The sequence below is a fragment of the Notamacropus eugenii genome, chromosome 4, assembly GCF_028372415.1.
Source record: "Notamacropus eugenii isolate mMacEug1 chromosome 4, mMacEug1.pri_v2, whole genome shotgun sequence".
NCBI classification, from domain to species: Eukaryota; Metazoa; Chordata; class Mammalia; order Diprotodontia; family Macropodidae; genus Notamacropus; species Notamacropus eugenii.
In genome coordinates, this window is record NC_092875.1 from 118,177,689 (window position 1) to 118,197,126 (window position 19,438).

General features: G+C 41.1%; 1 long non-coding RNA gene across 1 annotated transcript in view; it reads right to left on the reverse strand.

Moving 5' to 3' along the window:
- Positions 1–1,035: 1,035 nt before the first annotated feature.
- The window catches only part of LOC140498237 (uncharacterized), a 72,055-nt gene continuing 53,652 nt past the window's right edge, over positions 1,036–19,438 (reverse strand). The window contains exons 3-4 of the long non-coding RNA XR_011965032.1: positions 5,085–5,175; positions 1,036–1,956 (exon numbers count right to left, since the gene is read on the reverse strand). This is a non-coding gene — a long non-coding RNA (uncharacterized lncRNA). The remainder of the gene's footprint in view (positions 1,957–5,084; positions 5,176–19,438) is intronic.

Sequence of the window (19,438 nt, forward strand, 5' to 3'; positions counted from 1 at the left end):
AAATGATGAATGAATGAATGAATGAATGAATGAATGAATGAATGAATGAATGAAAACATGCACAAACTACGTTTCTGGGTGCCATGGGTGCAAATACAAAAATGAAACAGTCCTTGCCTTCAAGGAATTTACATTCTACTAATTATATGTTACTAAGATTTGTTATAATGTCAATATTTCTTCCTTATAACTCTTCCCAAAGCAATGACTAATTCTATGGAAATTCCAGTTAATTAGGTTGAATAAGGAAAATGTGAAGAAGGAGGGCCTCTGTTCTTAGATCCCACCATGACCATGTATTAGATTCCACCATGGCATGATATATTAGAAAGACTGCTAGATTGGTGGTAGATAGTGGTAGGAGTCCTGGTCTCAACTTTGTCACCTACTTGCTTTGTGATGCTTGAATTTTCTGGGCCTCAGTTTTCTTCTGTTTAAATAAAGGTGCTAGACTAGATGATCTGTTTCCTTCTATTTCTAAACTTTATTTTATCATTCCACCATTCTATGTCATTTCTAGGAAGGGGCAACCACGAGCCAGCTCCCTTTATCCTAGAAAAATGGTTATTTAGTCTCTCTGTGTCCTTTAGCAAAGTCCTCCTGCATGACTTAACAATCAATATCCTTTGTGAGGAAATTAATCGCTGAAAATAGAAAAGGTCAGTGCAAGAATATACCCTGCTCTCTTAACTGTGTCTTTGAGCCTCCAGGAAAATGAATTATTCATGGAGAAATCTCAGACTCTTTCTGACACAAGGAAGTCCTGACAATCATTTTAAAAGTAGCTGAATAACTTGGATTCTCATTGGGTGCCCATTTTCTCTATGAGGAGAGACATATACAGTCACCTTGGGTGACTATAGCTGCACTAAGCCCATTGGGAACTGCCTCTCCATTCTGGGCTAGGAAGACTAATATAATCTACCTTCCAGGGTTGTTACAAGGAAAAAATACATAGCAAACCACTGTTAAGTATTAGCTACTAATAGTATTACTATTACTTCTACTACTACTACTATTATTATTGTTAGATCTTGATTCATTTTTCTAGTCTATGACTTTAGGTGAATAAATCATTCTGAGCCTTAGTTTCCTTGCCTATAAAATGGGAATAATAGCAGTATTACTTCCATATGCAACATACTCCACAGAGTATAACTATTTGGGGAGGAATATCTCAGCTCTGACACATCCTGGGCCAACGTAAGGGACTTCTGTCCTTTCAGCACAGTGTAGGGATGGAGACATAGCTAAAATTCCTCATTTTCCTCCCAGTCCTCCAAACCCCATTCCCTGACCTCAAAGGAAGGTGAAGAAAACTTAGGATCACAGAAGTAGACTCAGATGATGACAATGGTCCCAATAACAGATCACATTTATCCAGTGCTTTAAGATTTGTAATGAGTTTTCCTCATTTGATCCTCACAAACCTGGTGAGGTTCTTATTTTTACTTTATGGATGAAATAAGAGAGGTTTTATAAAGATTAAGTGACTTGCCTGGGGTCATGGATCCACTAAGCATCTTACAGATTGTCAAGTCAACTTTCTCATTTTATAGAAGCAGACAACTCAGAAATATAAATAGGTGAATGGACTTGTCCATGGCTAAAAAGTCATACTAGAGTCTCCTACAATTTGTACTGCTCTGGCAAGAGATGCAGGTTCCCAGGTTCTATGTTGCTGATCATGGCCCCTCTGGCTTGGGCAAGGGAGAGGTTTTAACTGGGATATTCCAGAACCAGTTAGTGGGACCAAGGGTGAAGATGGAAGCCTGGTATGAGTCAGCTGAGAAGCAGAGGTCAGGATCAAGGAATATAGATCATAAAACTGAAAGGGTCCACATGGTAGAATTACCTAAAGCTGGAAGCAGAGTTGGTATCCAGGATCTTCAAGCTGAATGAGCACCCAACTGAGTCAAAACTCAGCAGAAACTAGATTAGCCAAGGGTAGATAACCTGTGCAAATACAAGATGGGAGAGACATGGATAGATAATAACACCTGTGAAAAAAAATCTAGGAGTTTTAATGGACTACAGGCTCAATACCAATCAACAGTACGATATGGCAGCCTAGAAAGCTGATTTTGATCTAAGACTATATTAAGAGACATGGTATCCAGAACATGGGAAGCGGAAATTCCACTTCCTTGGTCAAGTCACAATTCAAGTACTGTGCTCAGTTCTGGAACCTACACAGGAAGGATACTGACAAGCTGTTCACAACCTGGCCACAACCTTCCTTTCCAACCTTATTATTTGTGAATCCCTTTCAAATCAGGCTTCTTACTGTTCCTTATATACAACATTTTATCTCCTATCTCCTTGTCTTTGAATTAGTTGTCTCTCATCCCTGGAATGCATTCTCCCCTCCCTCCATCTCTTAGAATCCTGTTTCCTTCAAAGATCAACTCGAGTGTTACCTTCTACAAGAAGCCTTCCTTAGTGCTACCATTTGCAAGTGCCTCCCCACCAAATTGCCTTATACTTATATTGTATATATTTTGCATATATTTATCTACAGCTATCTATATGCATACACACACACACACACACACACACACACACACACACACACACACACATATATATACAGATGTATGTGTTCATACTTTATTGTCAAAGAAGACCACGCCAACAGAGAAATGATGACGTGACTTGCACTTGACTTTGTTTTGAGTGAGGCAGGGCTGTGCAGGTCACCAGCCTCACTTCTCCTCCAGAGTCATCTAAATCCAGTGACCAGATATTCATCAGGATGACTGGAGATGACCCAGGATGAGGCAACTAGGCTTAAGTGACTTGCCCAAGGTCACACAGCTAGTGAGTGTCAAGTGTCTGAGGTGAGATTTGAGCTCAGATCCTCCTGACTCCTGCACTGGTGCTCTATCCACTGCACCACCTAACTGCCCCATATGCAGATAGAGATTCAGAAAGTGAGAGAGAGAGACACAGACACAGACACAGACACACACACACATACACACACACACACACGCACACATACACACACACACACGCGTCACTGATAGAATGTACACTCCTTGAGGGTAGAAGCTATATCATTTTGGTCTTGTCTTACCTAGCATAATTCCTGACAGATAGTGAGTGATTAATAAAAGCTTTATGATTGATAGGTTTCTTGTTGACTTACTGGGACCTAATAACTGACATTAAATATCTGAAAATCTGCTATTTGAAAGAATAATAGGTGTTCTAGTTCTCCCAGAGCACAGAACCAGGAAGAAGTTGGCCCAGTTCTAAATCTCAAGGAATAGAAATATAGTGACTGGCTCCTTAAAGTTAATACTACAAAGTTTATTGACAGTATGTGAATTATTGGTGGTTCACTTTAAAAAGGTGTATCAAATACATGGGTTAGTCTACTCTATCAGCCACCTAGCTCCTCAAATGTCTATACTAGTCCCTCAGAGGCATAGAAGCACATTATTGTTTCAGGAAAATCAGTGCTTTGCAGAATGATAAGGTACATAGAAATGGCAATTGCAATTAGAGGTAACCCTGCTTTATGCTCAAAGAGGCAAAGGGTGTTGGAATTTTTTTTTCCCAAATGTACCAACACCAAAAATAACCAAGAGAAGAAGGAAATTAGTAGGTTCCTGGGGAGGAAAGAAAGGTAGATGTACTCACAAAACTAAGTCATTCTAATTACTTCCATCAGGTAACTAGGTAGTGTCATGATGCAGAGAGGGCTAGGCTTGGAGTCAGGAAGATGTATATTCCTGAGTTCAAATCCGGCCTCAGACACTTACTAGCCGTGTGACCCTGGGCAAGTCACTTAACCCTTTTTGCCCAGTTTCCACATCTGTAAAATGAGCTAGAGAAGGAAATGGCAAACTACTCCAGTATCTTTGCCAAGAAAACCCCAAACACGGTCATGAAGAGTCAGACACAACTGAAAAATGACTCACCAACAACCAAGTTACTTCTATCTGTGGGACAGGGGCCATAGTCTAGCAAAGTTCTAACAACTAGCAATGAGTGAAAGTTACAAAGAGGCAGATTAGGCTTGATATAAAGAAAAATTTCCTAGAAGTTGGAGCTATCTGACAGCAGACAGGCTGTTTGAGAAGGCAATGAGTTCCTTGGAGGTTTTCAGACAAGGACTATGCTTTGGAGATGTAGCAGAAGAGATTCCTGTTTACATATGGGTTGGACCAGAAGGCTGGGTGATTCCTTCTCATTCTGTGATTCTGTGCACAGCAAAGAGAGGAGGTCAATAGGAAGGAGCCAGCGTTGCAGTATGAAGGCAGTGACAGGGCATTGAGCTAAAAAGACAATACTCTGATTTGTTTCAGTCCTTAAGACTAGTGGAGCTCCATCCTTCTGTTTCTCCTGAATTCTCTTCTGCGGGAGAGTTCCTACTGCCACCAGGAAATAATTTCCATAGTTATGATGGAAGGGAGAGAGTAGTGAACAAGGTATAGAATGGGGCTTGATATACCCTGCTAGCTTCCTTCACTTCTTTTTATCTATTCCAGGTTCATCCAACCTCCTTTCATCCCACTCCTACCCCTAAGTACTTTTTTATCCTCCCCAGTCCTGAAAACTGCCCAGAATTTCCTTTAAAAAGCTGACTCTCCCTGTAGGTAGAATGTGTTCAGACTTTTCCTATTCCTTCAAAGCCTTGTTCAGTATTGACTTGTGCATGTGAAAAACCAACCAATAGCAATTCAACAAATATGTATTAAGTGTATACTATGTAGGCAGTGTGGAGGATAGAAAGTCAGCTTTAGAGTCAGGAAGACTTAGGCTAGTATCATATAGGGACAGGGCACCTGGTACAAGGCAGAGAAATTCAATAAAGAACTGATGGTGTCACTGATAATCAGAGACAACCCTAGGGTATTTTTAGTCTGAATTATCACCACTGGTCCAGTACTTCAAGGATCTATGGGCATGCAGTTCCAAGGAGGCAGGAGATGGGAATTCTAGAAGAAGGTACCTCAGTGGTGACAGGTTCTAAAAAGCCTGGGGCTCATATGTATGAAATCCAGGCAAGGATAGGGTGTGGTAACTAACTTCAACCCAACTCCCCCTCACCCCCAGCCTCAACTTGTACATACCTCAAAGGCTGCTTGCTATCTTTTGTGGTATCTCACTCTCTTTTCTTCTCCTTCAAGTCTTCCCTTGATGTTCCTTTTAACCAGATTTCACCTAGATACAAATGTTTTAAACTTAAGGGAGAGGTTCACAAAATAGGTTTTCCCCTCCTTCCACCCACCAGGACAGTCATAATGGTAATGAGGTTAACAACAATAATGATGATGATAGCTCACAATTATATAGGACTTCAGAGTTGGCTAGGTTCTTTCTTCCAAACTGCCTTGTGATGGTGACATGAGTAAAGCTAGTACAGGTAGTTCCATTTTAAAGATCAGGAAGCCAAGGCTCAGAAAATGGAAGCAACCATTCTGATGTCAAATAATAATAATAATAGCAACAATAATAAATAGAAATAGCAAAAAGAGTATGTATATAGCACTTTAAGGTTTGCAAAACCAAAAATTGTTTCATTTTATCCTCAAAATACTACTGAGATTTTACTATTAGATTTTATAAAAACATGGAAAGATTTACACAAAACAATGAAGAGTGAAATGAGCAGAACCAAGATGTTAGACACAAGCTTGAAACACAAAAAGGTACCAAGGAAATTTATTAAAGTAGAGCTCAGAGGAACTGAACGCCTTGGCCAAGGTGAACTCCACCCTTCAGAAAGAGAAAGTGGGGGGGAGATGGAGGGGGAGAGTGGGTGGAGGGAGAGGGGGGGGAGAGAGAGAGAGAGAGAGAGAAAGAGAGAGAGAGAGAAGAAAGAGAGAGAGAGAAGAAAGAGAGAGATGGGAGACAGAGAGAAAGATATTTTTATAAAATTAGTGCAGGACATATCCTCCGATGAGGGGACAGTTTGGTCCATTCTCTTTCCAGTCACAATCTTTTGACACACCCATTATATGTCATTAACAAGCACAGTTGGATTTTTTTTTATTTTTTAAATTTATTTATTAATTTTTAGTTTTAAACATTCATTTCCACAAGACTTTGAGTTCCAAATTTTCTCCCCATCTCTCCCCTTCACCCTAAGACATCATGCATTCTGATTACCCCTTCCCCCAATCTTCCCTCTCTTCTATCACACCTCTCCTTTCCCTTATCCCCATCTTCTCTTTTCTTGTAGGGCAAGATAGATGTCTATACCCCATTACCTGTATTTCTTATTTCCCAGTTGTATGCAAAAACAATCTTCAACATTCCTTTCTAAAACTTTGAGTTCCAACTTCTCTCCCTTCCTCCCTTCCATCCCCACTGAGAAGGCAAGCAATTCAATATAGGTTATACATGTGTAGTTGTGCAAAAGACTTCCATTATAGTCATGTCATGAAAGACTAACTATATTTCCCTCCATCCTATCCTACCCCCCCATTTATTCTATTCTCTCTTTTGACTTTGTCCCTCCTCAAAAGTGTTTACTTCTAATTACCCCTTTCTCCCATCTGTCCTCCCTTCTCTCATCTCCCATACCCCATTTATTCCCTTCTACCCTACTTTCCTGTAGTGTAAGATAGATTTTTATACCAAATTGAGTATGCATGTTATTCCTTCCTTAAGCTAAATGTGATGAGAGTAAGCTTCACATTTTCCCTCTCACCTCCCCCCTTTTCCCTTCCATTGAAAAAGCTTTTTCTTGCCTCTTTTATGAGAGATAATTTGCCCCATTCCATTTCTCCCTTTCTCCTCACAATATATTCCTCTCTCACCCCTTAATTTTACATTTTTAGATATCATACCTTCCTATTCAGCTTAACCTCTGCCCTCTATCTATATGTATATAAGCCTCCAACCATCCAAATACTGAGAAAAGTCTCAAGGGTTACAAATATTATCTTTCCGTGTAGGAATGTAAACAGTTCAACTTTAGTAAGTCCCTCATAACTTCTCTTTCCTGTTTATCTTTTCATGCTTCTCTTGATTCTTGTGTTTGAAAGTGAATTTTTCTATTCAGCTCTGGTCTTTTCATCAAGAATGCTTGAAAGTCCTCTTTTTCATTGAATGACCATTTTTTCCCCTAAAGTATTATACTCAGTTTTGCTGGGTAGAGGATTCTTGGTTTTAATTCTGAGTCCTTTGACTTCTGGAATATCATGTTCTAAGCCCTTTGTTCCCTTAATGTAGAAGCTGCTAGATCTTGTGCTATCCTGATTGTATTTCCACAATACTCAAATGGTTTCTTTCTAGCTGCTTGCAATATTTTCTCCTTGACCTGAGAAATTTGGAATTTGGCTACAATATTCCTAGAAGTTTTTCTTTTTGGATCTCTTTCAGAAGGTGATCAGTGGATTCTTTCAATATTTATTTTACCCTCTGGTTCTAGAATATCAGGGCAGTTTTCCTTGATAATTTCATGAAAAATTATGTCTAGGCTCTTTTTGTTTTATTATGGCTTTCAGGTAGTCCTATAATTTTTAAATTGTCTCTCCTGAATCTATTTTCCAGGTCAGTTGTTTTTCCAGTGAGATATTTCATATTGTCTTCTATTTTTTCATTCTTTTGGTTTTGCTTTGTAATTTCTTGGTTTCTCATAAAGTAATTAGCTTTCATCTGCTCCATTCTAATTTTTAAAGAACTATTTTCTTCAGTGAGCTTTTAAACCTCCTTTTCCATTTGACTAATTCTGCTTTTTAGAGCATTCTTCTCCTCATTGGTTTTTTGAAACTCTTTTGCCATTTGGGTTAATCTATTCTTAAAGGTTTTATTTTCTTCATCATTTTTTGGGTCTCCTTTAGCAAGCTGTTGACTCACTTTTCAGGATTTTCTTGCATCACTCTCCTTTCTCTTCCCAATTTTTCCTCCACTTCTCTTACTTGATTTTCAAAATCCTTTTTGAGCTCTTCCATAGTCTGAGACTGTTGCATATTTTCTTTGGAGGTTTTTAATGTAAAAGTCTTGACTTTGATGTCTTCCTCTGATAGTATGCTTTGTTCTTCCTCATCTGAAAGCATGGAAGATAATATCTTTTTGCCAAGAAAGTCACCTTCTGTAGTCTTATTTTTTTACCTTTTGGGGGCATTTTCCCAGCTACTTACTTGACATTTGAGTCCTTAATCAAGGGGAGGGTATACTCAAGGGACCTGTAAGTTCTCAGTTCCTCCAAGGTGGCACAATCAAGAGAGAGGAGTTTACTCCTTTCCTGGCCTGCATTTTGATCTGGAAGCAACCACAAACTTTTCTGCCCAGGATCCTCTCCAAAGTCTCCACCAGCTCCACCATGCCCATACTCCTCCTCACCCCAGGACCACTCCTCAGAATCAAGTCTCAGATCGGCTTTTCAATTCCCCCAGGGTCTTTAGGCTGAGAGCTTCAAAAATGGACACTGTTGACCCAGTGGCAGCCACTGTCTTGGGGCTGGGATCATGGCCAAACCCTGCCCCCTTCTCACCCAGGTGAAAGAGCTTTCTCACTGACCTTTGAAGCTGTCTTTGGTGTTTGTGAGTTGAGAAATCTGGGAACCACAGCTGCTGCCCATGATTCTATGCCCTGAAGCCTGCTCCTGTCCTGGCCAAGGCTGAGCTGCTCTCCACTCCGAGCATGGTGCAATAGACCTTTCCTGTTAGCATTCCAGGCTGTCTTGGGCTGGAAATCTCTTTCACTCTGTTGTTTTGTGTCTTCTGCTGCTCTAAAATTTGTTTAGAGTCATTTTTTACAGATATTTTATGGGCTATGTGGGTAGAGCTAGAGCAGGTCCATCTATAACCAATGGTTCTACATGTGGATACACCATCTAGTTGTATGCATCTGGTATAGGACTCAAATATGAGTCTGGTGCTCTTTCCACTATCACCCTGATGCCTCTCAAGAATGATGACAATAGTTATTTGGACTCTTGAAATCCAATTTAGAAAATTTGACCATGATTTGAGAGATAATATTTAACCATGCTATTTCTTTCACTTAAGAAAATTCTGGTTTTGGGACATAATAGTATCTCAGTTCTTCAAGGAGCTATGCTTACATAGATATGGATATTTCCTTCACTGATATAGATTGCAATCCATCCTTCCATACATTAATTGGTAGTTTCAGAGGTCATTAAAGTTAGAAAATGGCGACCAGCTTTCTGGAAATGAGCTCCTCTTAACTTAAGCAATGAAGATTCAGTCTAACTGAACACATCTTTGGAAGCTTTGCTGCAAAGTAAGCTCTGCAATGGTTAGTACTATGCTGGCATAGTCTTAAAGAAGTCTCTGCTAGAATCCATGGGGAAGAATTCACTCTCCCAGCCCACCTTTGTCCACAGATCCCTCTGGCATCTTCGTTTCTCCTCAACTCTGCTACCAATGTTCTTTTCTTTTTTCCCCTCCTGACTGGCTACTGATTCCCCAACCATACCCCCTGCAGGAAGGAACACAGAGCAGCAATTATATTCTGACCCTCAGGTCCCCTTCCCCTTTCTGGATGGCCTTTGGCCCTCATGCATCCAACTTCCCGGCTGAGGGGGAGACATGGCCACTTATGCCACTACTTCTATGATCTGAGTTCAAATTTGAATTCTCCCACTTATTCAGGGAAAATCACCTAAGCTCCCTGGGTCTCAGTTTTCCCATCTATAAAATGGGAAGATTAGAGATACACCTTATGGTCTCTTCTAGCTCTGAATCTATGACCCTTTAATCTTATATGTTACCAATTACAATTGTTCTCATAAGACAGGGGCCTTACTATCTTCCCTGTGCTTGCTATCTGTCTTGCTACCTTATCCTAAAGGCTAGTCGAGCTCTTTGAAATTAGGGATTGCCTTGCTTTTATGTGTATATCCCCAGGATTTAGCATTGTGGTTGGCACACAGTACTTAATATGTGCCTTTTCATTCATTCTTTTGTTCTTAACTTCCAAACTATGATGACATCAGAGTAGGATTTTAATGTGTGTATGGCAGTTAGGGGGTGTAGAAGATAGAGCATGGGGCTTGGAATCAGGAAGACTCACCTTGGTGAGTTCAAATCTGGCCTCAGTTATTTAGTAGCTGTGTGACCCTGGGCAAGTCACTTAACCCTGTTTGCCTCAGTTTCCTCATTTGTAAAATGAGCTGAAGGAGGAAATGGCAAACCACTCCAGTATCTTTGCCACGAAAACCCCAAAATTGGGCATGAAGAATCAGACACAACTGAACAACAAAAATAATAGCTCATAATTAAACAATATAAAGAGTGCTTTCCTCACATGAGCCCTGTGAAACAGGCTGCTCAAGTAGTATTATTTCCATTGCACAGATGTGGACAATTAAGCTTTGAAAGCCCCAATGATTTGCCCAAATCTCATAGTTAAATGTCATTACAGCTGGGACTTGAAACCAGCCAGTATTCTTACCATTCATTATCCCAGCTATGATCCTAGACTTAGAGAATTCTAATTGCTATTTTTATTTTAAAACATCATCAGCAATAACTAGATTTCTCAGACTTTTCTGTTTGTCTACATATGAGGAGTATGATCCATCCACTGATTCAGATAAATGATCAGATTAGAAATAGTGACAACAACAGCTTATGATAACCAAGGCTTCATGCAATAATATTTATGTTCTGCTTCTCAGTATTTCCTTTTTGCCCAGAGGCAAAAACAAGATCTCTCTTACATCTTTTCCCAAGACCTCAAAACAACTGACTTCTACGCAGGGCACTAGATGCCTACTGCATCACCGTGAACTCCTGAGAGTTCTGGGGATCTGTGGTAAGGATGGGCAGCTATCTGCTCTCAGGCAAACCCACAATCCATCCTACCACACAGTCTCCAAACATAAAGCAGATCCAAGCAGGTTCTCAATCACCAAACAACTCTACATAGAAATTTGCAGCATTGAGGATCTTAGCATAGAGATCATTGAAACAGACCTCAGAGATTACCTAATTCAGAAGTTCTTAATTTTTGTCATGGATGCCTTTGGTAGTCTGGTGAACTCCATAGTCCTGTTCTCAGAATAATGTTTTCAAATGCAAAAAAAATATAGTTAGGTCTTCATTAGTGCTAATAATGACTCCCCTAAAGTGGTAAGTATTCACATTCACACTGTATATTTCCATTGGGTTAAAACCAATTACCATATTTTAAATTATCATAACTTTCAAACAGTGTGAATTCAAAAACATGTGACCATTACATGCAGTTCATTATTCACACCAATCTCTAACCTGGCTCTTAAATACATAGGGTTACAAAGGAAATCAGTTATTTGGAAATAAACGTATTTTTTTCATCCAAGTTCACAGAGCCCCTGAAAAGTCTCCACAGACTCTTTGGAGCTCCATGGATGCTGGGTGAAGATCCCTTGCTCTAATTGAACCATCTTGGTTTACAAGTGAGAGGAGAAACAATGGCAAACCACACCAATATCTTTGCCAAGAACACCCCAAATGGGATCATGAAGAGATGGACATTACTGAAAAAATGACTAAACAACAAAATTTATGGGTGAAGGACTTCACCAGGGAGAAGTGAAGTGAGGAAGGACTCAAACCCAGGGCTGCCTCCAATTCAGATGCTTGACCGGCACTATATTAATGATTGTTGACAGCTTTGGGGAGGGGAGTGAAATTGTCATTGAGACCCATGAGCTCTTAATAGAAGAGACGCCATATAAATGAGAGATAGACATTGCATCCCTGGGAAACCGAAATGACTTAAGTTCAAGGTGATATCCTGGCTGAGTGTTCTCCAGCCTAATCTATAATTGGAAACCTGGGAGTCTGTAAATTGGGAGTCTGTGGGAATCTTCTGTCATAAAACTTTCACTCAGAAGTGCCAGGACTCAGCTGAGCAATTAAGAATTCCTTTCAGGAGATCAAAGGACTGGCTGAGGTTATCTCAGGAACCCTCCTACCCTTGCGGAGAGGAAGGCAGGAGTCAGATCTCATTATCCTCATTTTACAGATGAGAAAAGGAGGTTTCCTGGTGACTAAGTTCCTTGCCCCAAGCAAGCAAGCAAGGGGTGAGACCAAGAACAGGAACTCCATTCACCTGATTCCCAGGCCACGGTCTATCCAATGACCCTCCTCATTCTGTTGGATCTCTGTTCTCTTGTTTTAGAATTGAGTCACCACATTCTGCCAGAATCCTAGATTGTTCTGAATTCCAAGTCACCTCATTCTCCCTGGCCTTGAGTGCTGTACTGTGCTTTAGAACTATGTCCCTTCTCCCTCCTCTACTCCCCACCCCCATTCTGTTCTTTAGGTCATCTTTAGAATTCCACACTGGAGTTTAGACCTGGAGAGTCTTTTATGTACTTACAATCCTGTTCTCTATCCCAAGGTTTTGAAAGTAAATTCATTACTCTGAGACCTGACCCCCTTTACAACAGAATGTAACTCTCTAAAATGATTTATTGATGGAACAAGCAAATGTTACCAAGATAACCTTCCGCACCACCACCACCAAATGATTCACAGTTTTGGCGTGATAGGGTAAAAAGAAAGACATCTTTGAGGTCACCAAGTACAATATGGTCATTTTTAAAGACAAGGAAACTGAGGTTCAGAGACACTAAGTTATTCATCCAAAGTCATAATCAAGGGTTCTTGACCTTTTTATTTATCGTGGACCTTTTGGCAGGCTAGTGAAACCTATGCCCCCTTCTCAGAATATTTTTAGATGTATAAAATAAAATGTATAAAATTACCAAGAAAAACAAGTACATATTAAAATTCAGGTTTGGGGTTTTTTTGTTTTTGTTTTGTCTTTAAGTTCACATATCCCAGGTTAAGAGCCCTCTGTTGAGAGAGATAGTGACAAAATCAAAATCTGAACCTATCCTAGATCCTTCAGCTCCAAACCCAGTGTCTGTTCAACAATGGCACTCAGTCTAAAGTTGGAAGGATGTCCTAGAACTGAAAGGGACCTTACAGTATAAATAAGAATCACCATATAATTATATAATACTTGACACTTTTCTCAGACACTCTTGGTAATACACACACACACACACACACACACACACACACACACACACACACACACACAGTGAAGATGATTTTGCAACCCTCTCATAAACATTGACTCTTGAGAAGTAGAATGACCTGGTCAAGATGATAGTCAGTAGGGGGCAGGGCTAGAAATTGAAACTTAACCCCAAGTTCTATGCTCTTTCTGTCAGAATCTTAAAAAGAAACTGCAGTGCTGGCATTAAAATATATATGGCATGAACAAGTACTAATAACGGGTGAGGTGCTCAGGATATCAAAACCAAAAAATTAAAAATAAAAATAAGTCTGACCTTAAAGAGTTCATATTCTGCTGAAAGGATATAGCATATGTACAGGTTAGTAACTATATAACATAGACACACCAAGTACAAGATAATTTGGGAAGGTTGGGGCAGCTAAGTGGTGCAGTGGACAGAGCCCCAGCCTTGGAGTCAGGAGGACCCAGCCTGAGACATTTCCTAGCTGTAGGACTTTGGGCAAGTCACTTAACCCTGTTTGCCTCAGTTTCCCCATATGTAAAATGAGTTGGAGAAGGAAATGGCAAACCACTCCAGTATCTTTGCCAAGAAAACCCTGACTGGTGTCATGGAGAGTCAGACACAATTGAAACTACTCAATGACAAAAAATTGGGGTGAGGGGGAACTACTGGGGAAATCAGGAAAGGTCTCATGTAAGTCATGGCACTTGAGCTAAGCTTTGACATGAGTTATGGCTTCTACAATGCAGTGTAGGAGAAAAGGCATCCTATCATTGAGTACAATCCCTGTGCCAAGGCAGAAGATGAAATATTGTGTGTGGTGAATCTCAATAAGACCAGATTGACTAAAACAGAGTGCATCAGGAGTAGTAATATGCAGTTCATTTGGACAACTGTGTTCAAACCAAATTGTGAAGGCCTAAAAACAAATAGAGGATGTGGGGTTTTATCTTGGAGGTGATCAAGAGAGACCAAGGCTTCTTGAATAGGGGAGTGACATGGTCAGATTTGTGCTTTCATGTCAGTTGGGCAGTTTCATGGAGAATGGACCGGGAAAGAAAGAGGCTGGCAAAACAGAGACCAGGCAAGTGGCCCACTTCCATAGACGTGATGAGGGCCTGCACAAGAGTGACTGTAATATAAATGGAGCAGAGAAAGAGAGAAAAAATCTAATAGAGAGAACTGACAAAACTTGACAGATGATGGATAAACCACAGATAGTTCACAAATTAGTCCTCTGGACTATGTTCTGAAAGTCTGTTTATCAGTTCTTTAGATCTCTGTCTCTTTCCACAGAAATCATGTAATAAACCATGATTAGGCTCCCAGGCCAGTCTTCAACTTCTTCCGCTGTATAAGCCAGCTAAAACAGGATCATAGGCCCAGGGACCTAATGTTGGAAGGAACTCTCAGGGCTCATCTGTCTAGTAGTATCAAACTCAAATAGAAAGCTTTGGAAGCCAATAAGGATCCCTAAGGGCTGCATATTTACTTAATCTTAAAATATAATGTTCCCTATGTTTTATTGTATTTTTATTTGTTTTGCTGAATACTTCCTAAATGCGGGAGCCTGTTCTGGGCTATAATCTAGTCCAGTTTTTTGTTTTACATACATAAGGAAACTGGGGCCTAGAGAGGTTGTTGCAGTAAATGTCAATGGGATTTGGCCTGCAACCATAATGAAGTCCCCCTTCATTTGCATTTATGTGTTTGTACGAATATCATAGACCCCAATTATTTATTTGGGAAAACTCATCTAGAAGTCTCAGGAAGCAATCAGAAAGCAGGGGTTACATCACCCTGCAGCAATCCCAGAAAGTGGAAAAAAAAAAACAACATGTCCCAGCTCCTTCCTGTACTTCTGTGACAAGCACTTCCTTTTCACCCTCAGGAACATGGAGCACTCCTCCTCTCTTTCCTTCCCCAAGAGCAGAAAAGTTTCCTCTTCTCAGGTCTTGGACAGAATCTCAGGGCTCTCCTCTTCTTTCTCTCACGATTACAGGAAGACCTTCCTTCTTTCCCTACCCCCCTCCCCCAGGGACATGGAGACTCCCTCTTGCCTGGATTATTGCAACAATCTCCTAATTAGACAGTCAGCTTCCAATCTCTCTCCATCTCCAATCCATTTCCCACATAATTATTAAAATAATCCTTCTAAAAGCAGAGGTTCTGAGTTGTCATCCCACTGCTCAAATAATTTCAAGAGTCATCTCTAATTGCTTCTAGACAATGGTCCTTAACTTAGAAGGAGGGAGAGAGATCTGTGAATGTGTGTGTGTGTGTGTGTGTGTGTGTGTGTGTGTGTGTTTCAGTAAAATTATTTTCCTTTGTAATACAATGTATTTAATTTTGCATATTTAGAGACATTCTGAGAACATAGAAGGAGAGAGGGAGATCTGTGAATATGTATGTGTGTGTATTTCAATAAAACTGTTTTCCTTTGCAATACAATGTATTTTATTTTGCATATTTGGAGATATTACTCTGAGAAGTCCATAGGCTTTATCAGATTGTCAAAATTATCAAAGACACTAAATACATTAAAAATTCCTGCTCTGGGATAACATTCCAGATGGAAGTCTTTCAGAGTAATGAATCTACTTTCACATCCTTGGGACAGAGAACAGGACTTTAGTCACATGGAATTGGCTCCATTCCCCCAGTGTGGAATTCTAAAAACCAATATGGCCCATGAACCATGATCCCATCACAACCTCTACACTCTAGCCAAGTTTTCCTCCACACTCCATCTCTTACCTCCAGCTCACTGTATGGTCAAGTCCACTAAGGCTTTCCTCACCTCTCCAAGGCTCAGAATCCCTAGTTTCTGTCAAGATTCAACACCTGTGGCCCCTCCTTGTAAGTACTGCCCACTGGTAAAGTGTTTTCTGCCTCCTGAAATTCTGGTTCATTTCTTGATCTGTTTACTTGCTTATAAACAGCACCTCGACATCACAGTTAGGGACCTAAGCTCAGAGTCAAAAGGACCAGTTTCAAATCCTGCCTCAGACACTATCTTGGTGACCCTGGGCAAATCACTTACTTTGATCTGCTTCAGCATACTCCCTAGGACTTCTCTACTAAATCATAGATGGAGTGTGATCTGCCCTGCTAGTAGGAATTCCCACACTGGGAATACCCCATTCCCACAAAAATTACATATCCTTCTATCATTCCCTCAGAAAATTCAAGGGTAGGAATTTTTTTTTCTTCCCTTCTTTCTTTTGTGCTGCTAGTGCTGAACAGTGTCTTGTTTATAGTAAACAATGAATACTTACGTGTTGATCAAATCAAGGGACTGTGGAGCCTTCTTCTTTCATCCCTCTTATATAAGGGCTAAAGGAGCCTCTTCCTTTCTCTTCTCCTCCCTTGGCTACATAGGGTCTTTTCCCCCAGGGATACAGAGTCCTCCCCATCTTGCCCTCCAGTAGAGACCTGGGGACCTCCCCTTGTTCCTCTTTCCATGGGAAAGAATCCACTTTTCCTTTTTCACACAAGGATACCAGGCCTCCCCTTGCCCTTCTCCCATGTCCTTCCACAAGGACAGAGGGCTCTCTCTGCATGGATCTGGAGGGATTCCCTCCCTGTTTGGCCTCCTCCTTCATCACAGTAACTGCAAGGATAGGTTGTTGTGTTTGTCCTTCATTCTCGAAGAGGACCATGACATCAAGATGATGACTTGCAGTTGACTTTGATTTGAGTGAGGGAGGGTTGTGCAAGGTCACCAACCTCACTTTCTTCTCCTGAGCCACCTGGGTCCAGCGGCCTGATATTCATCAGGATGACTGGAGATGGTCCTGGAGTCAACGTGAGACTCTGGCCCTCTCAAGCTAAGGTCTTATCATATTCTCACTTTGAGTGAGATACACCCATTCAGCAGAATGAGGAGGGGGCAAGATTTGCTCCTGCTGTAACCAACCTCTGTAAGAGCTGCTCCTAAACCAGATACTAGGACCTTAGGGACTGCCTGCAAACTTTCTCTCTTGCTTTGCTTGCAGGCTCACCAAAATGCCATTTAATTGACCCCAAGTGAAAAAGAAATCAAACTATCAAGATGGAGAAAAGTAACCAAATCCTGCCTTCCCCCCCCCAAAAAAATGAGAAGAATCAGCTGTAGAAATTCCAGGAGAAACCAGAAATGCAGTTTGGCCAAGAACAAAGTATTGGAAACACAGCGATATTTCCTACTTTGTGTCTCCCTAAACAAAGAAATACCTTCTTAAATGCTAGAGAATTCTCGCAGATTTAAAAGATCAGAAGGTATGTCTTCAGGAGGAAAGAAAGAGCTGACTCAAATTGATCTCAGCACAAAAGTCCCTTGATACCAGTCAGTCCCTGAAGAATAATTATTTGATAGGAAGGAAGAGGAGCCAAATGCTGGCTGTGGACACAGCTGCTCCTTACGTTAACCTTGGGCACCCTTGAATGCACATGCAGCTCGTGACAGAGACAACAACAGCTGGCATTTATATCGCTTTAAGGTTTACAAAGCTCTTACATACAACACCACCTTTGACTCACAACAACCTTGTGAGCTATATTTAGATTGGATCTGGCATTTTATGGCGGGGGGGGGGGGGGGGGGGGAGGGTTACCTGCGGCCTTGGCCAAAGAAAGGATTTGTTCTCTGAAGTTTGAATTCAGTGAAAGACCCACACTTGAGGACCTAGAGGGCCCCATGTGGCCTCGAGGCTGCAGGCTCCCCACCCCTGGACCAGGTAGAAGCTCCTATAGAGGAAACTCCTTTTACCCATGTAGCTCAGCATACTATTATGGGATTTAAAGTCTTAGATGTTTCTGCCACTTAGCTGTTAAGTAACCTGCCCAGGGTCACACAGTCATTAAGTGTCAGCAGTGGGACTGGAGCCCAACTCTGCCTGGCTTCAGACCAGCTCTCTATGCAGGAGGCCAATAGGCCTCTCTTACAAATACAGTAGAAAACAATCACAACTGCTATTCTAACAGTTTTTCACTCATTGTTTCTTTGGATATTCACAATGATAGAATAGTTATTATTATCTCCATTTCACAGATGAGAAAACTGACACCTGGAGTGGTAAAGCACCAAAACAACTATTTTTGTGGCAAACCTCAGGTTTTCTGATGTCAAAGAGAGTTCTTCTTGTACTATATCATAGCTGTTTCTAGCATGAAACTCTTAAATCCTAGTTCTCTAGCAAGCTAATGGGTCAAAGCAGGAAACAAAAATGAGACTGGAAAGGTAAAGCAGATATATTAACCCCTAGGAGAGGCAACATGTGCCCATGGGGGACAGTAATATTACTGGAACAATAAATGTGCTGGATCTATGAAGACATGGGGGAGGAGAAGAGAAACCAGTCTTCCTTACCTCCAACCATCCCAGGACTCTTTCTAGTGGATCTAGTGGATCAGTCAGGTTTAATGAAAATGAAGGACTGCTGGAAAAGGAGAAAGAAGTCACCAAAGGACAGCTCCCTTTGGAGGAACATAAGGGAAGAGAAGGTGGAGGCCTTATCTATTGTTTCTTCAGCATTCATAAACTCATCCTCTTTAGAAGAAGCTTGGATTTTTTTCTCCCTGCATAGTATACTACATGCAGATTTTCAATTTAGATCTGACAGGTCAGCTAGTCCAACTGTCTTATTTTAGAGACGAGGACACTAAGACCCAGACAGATTTAGTGACCTGCCCAAGGTCACATATGGAGTAAGTAAGTCTGGATTTGAAACTGAGTCCTCTGATTCCAAATCCACACCTTTTGCAACGTTCTTGATGTCCTTTTTGCAGCCTTTTTCTCCTTTTACTCTCTTGAGGAACAACTCAGCCATCAACAGCCCAATGCTTCCATCCTTCCACACTACTCTGGAAGCTCTGGACTAATCTGCAGTGCCTTAGGTATAACTTTCCTGTTCTGAATGGTTTTTCCCTCAGTTCGACAAGATTCTCCTCCTCCTAGCATTCTGGAGAGATTCCTAGACAGTTCTTAATCTGTAAAATGGTGCTGGTTACTGCTAAGGCCCCTTCTAGCTCAGACATTTTGTAATCTAATAGGAGTTGGGGAGTGAGGTGACTCTGGGTTTGGGATGCATATTTCTGAGCAAGCAGTTCTAATCCTCCATATCATCTCACTTGGGGTCTCCTTAACCATCCAAGAGGCCCCATCTCCCACAATACCTGGGCATCTGTTCAGAACTGACTCAGGGTGAAGTGGGTCCCTCATTGAATCATGAACACTGGCTCATACATTTTGGCACTCCTTGGTGTGGGGTTGAAGAGGGCACAGAAGAAGAATCTTCTGAACCACACACAGAGTATATTTGGCATTGCTGCCAAAGGGTCATCTCACAAAAGAAAATGAGGTCCAGGAAGGGAGGAGAGGAGAAGTAGTTGGATGGATCCATCTAGAGTCAAGAGAATTAGCTTCTATTCTATTAGGTGGCTCAGTGGACAGAGTACTGCACTTGGAATCAATCAATCAACAAATCA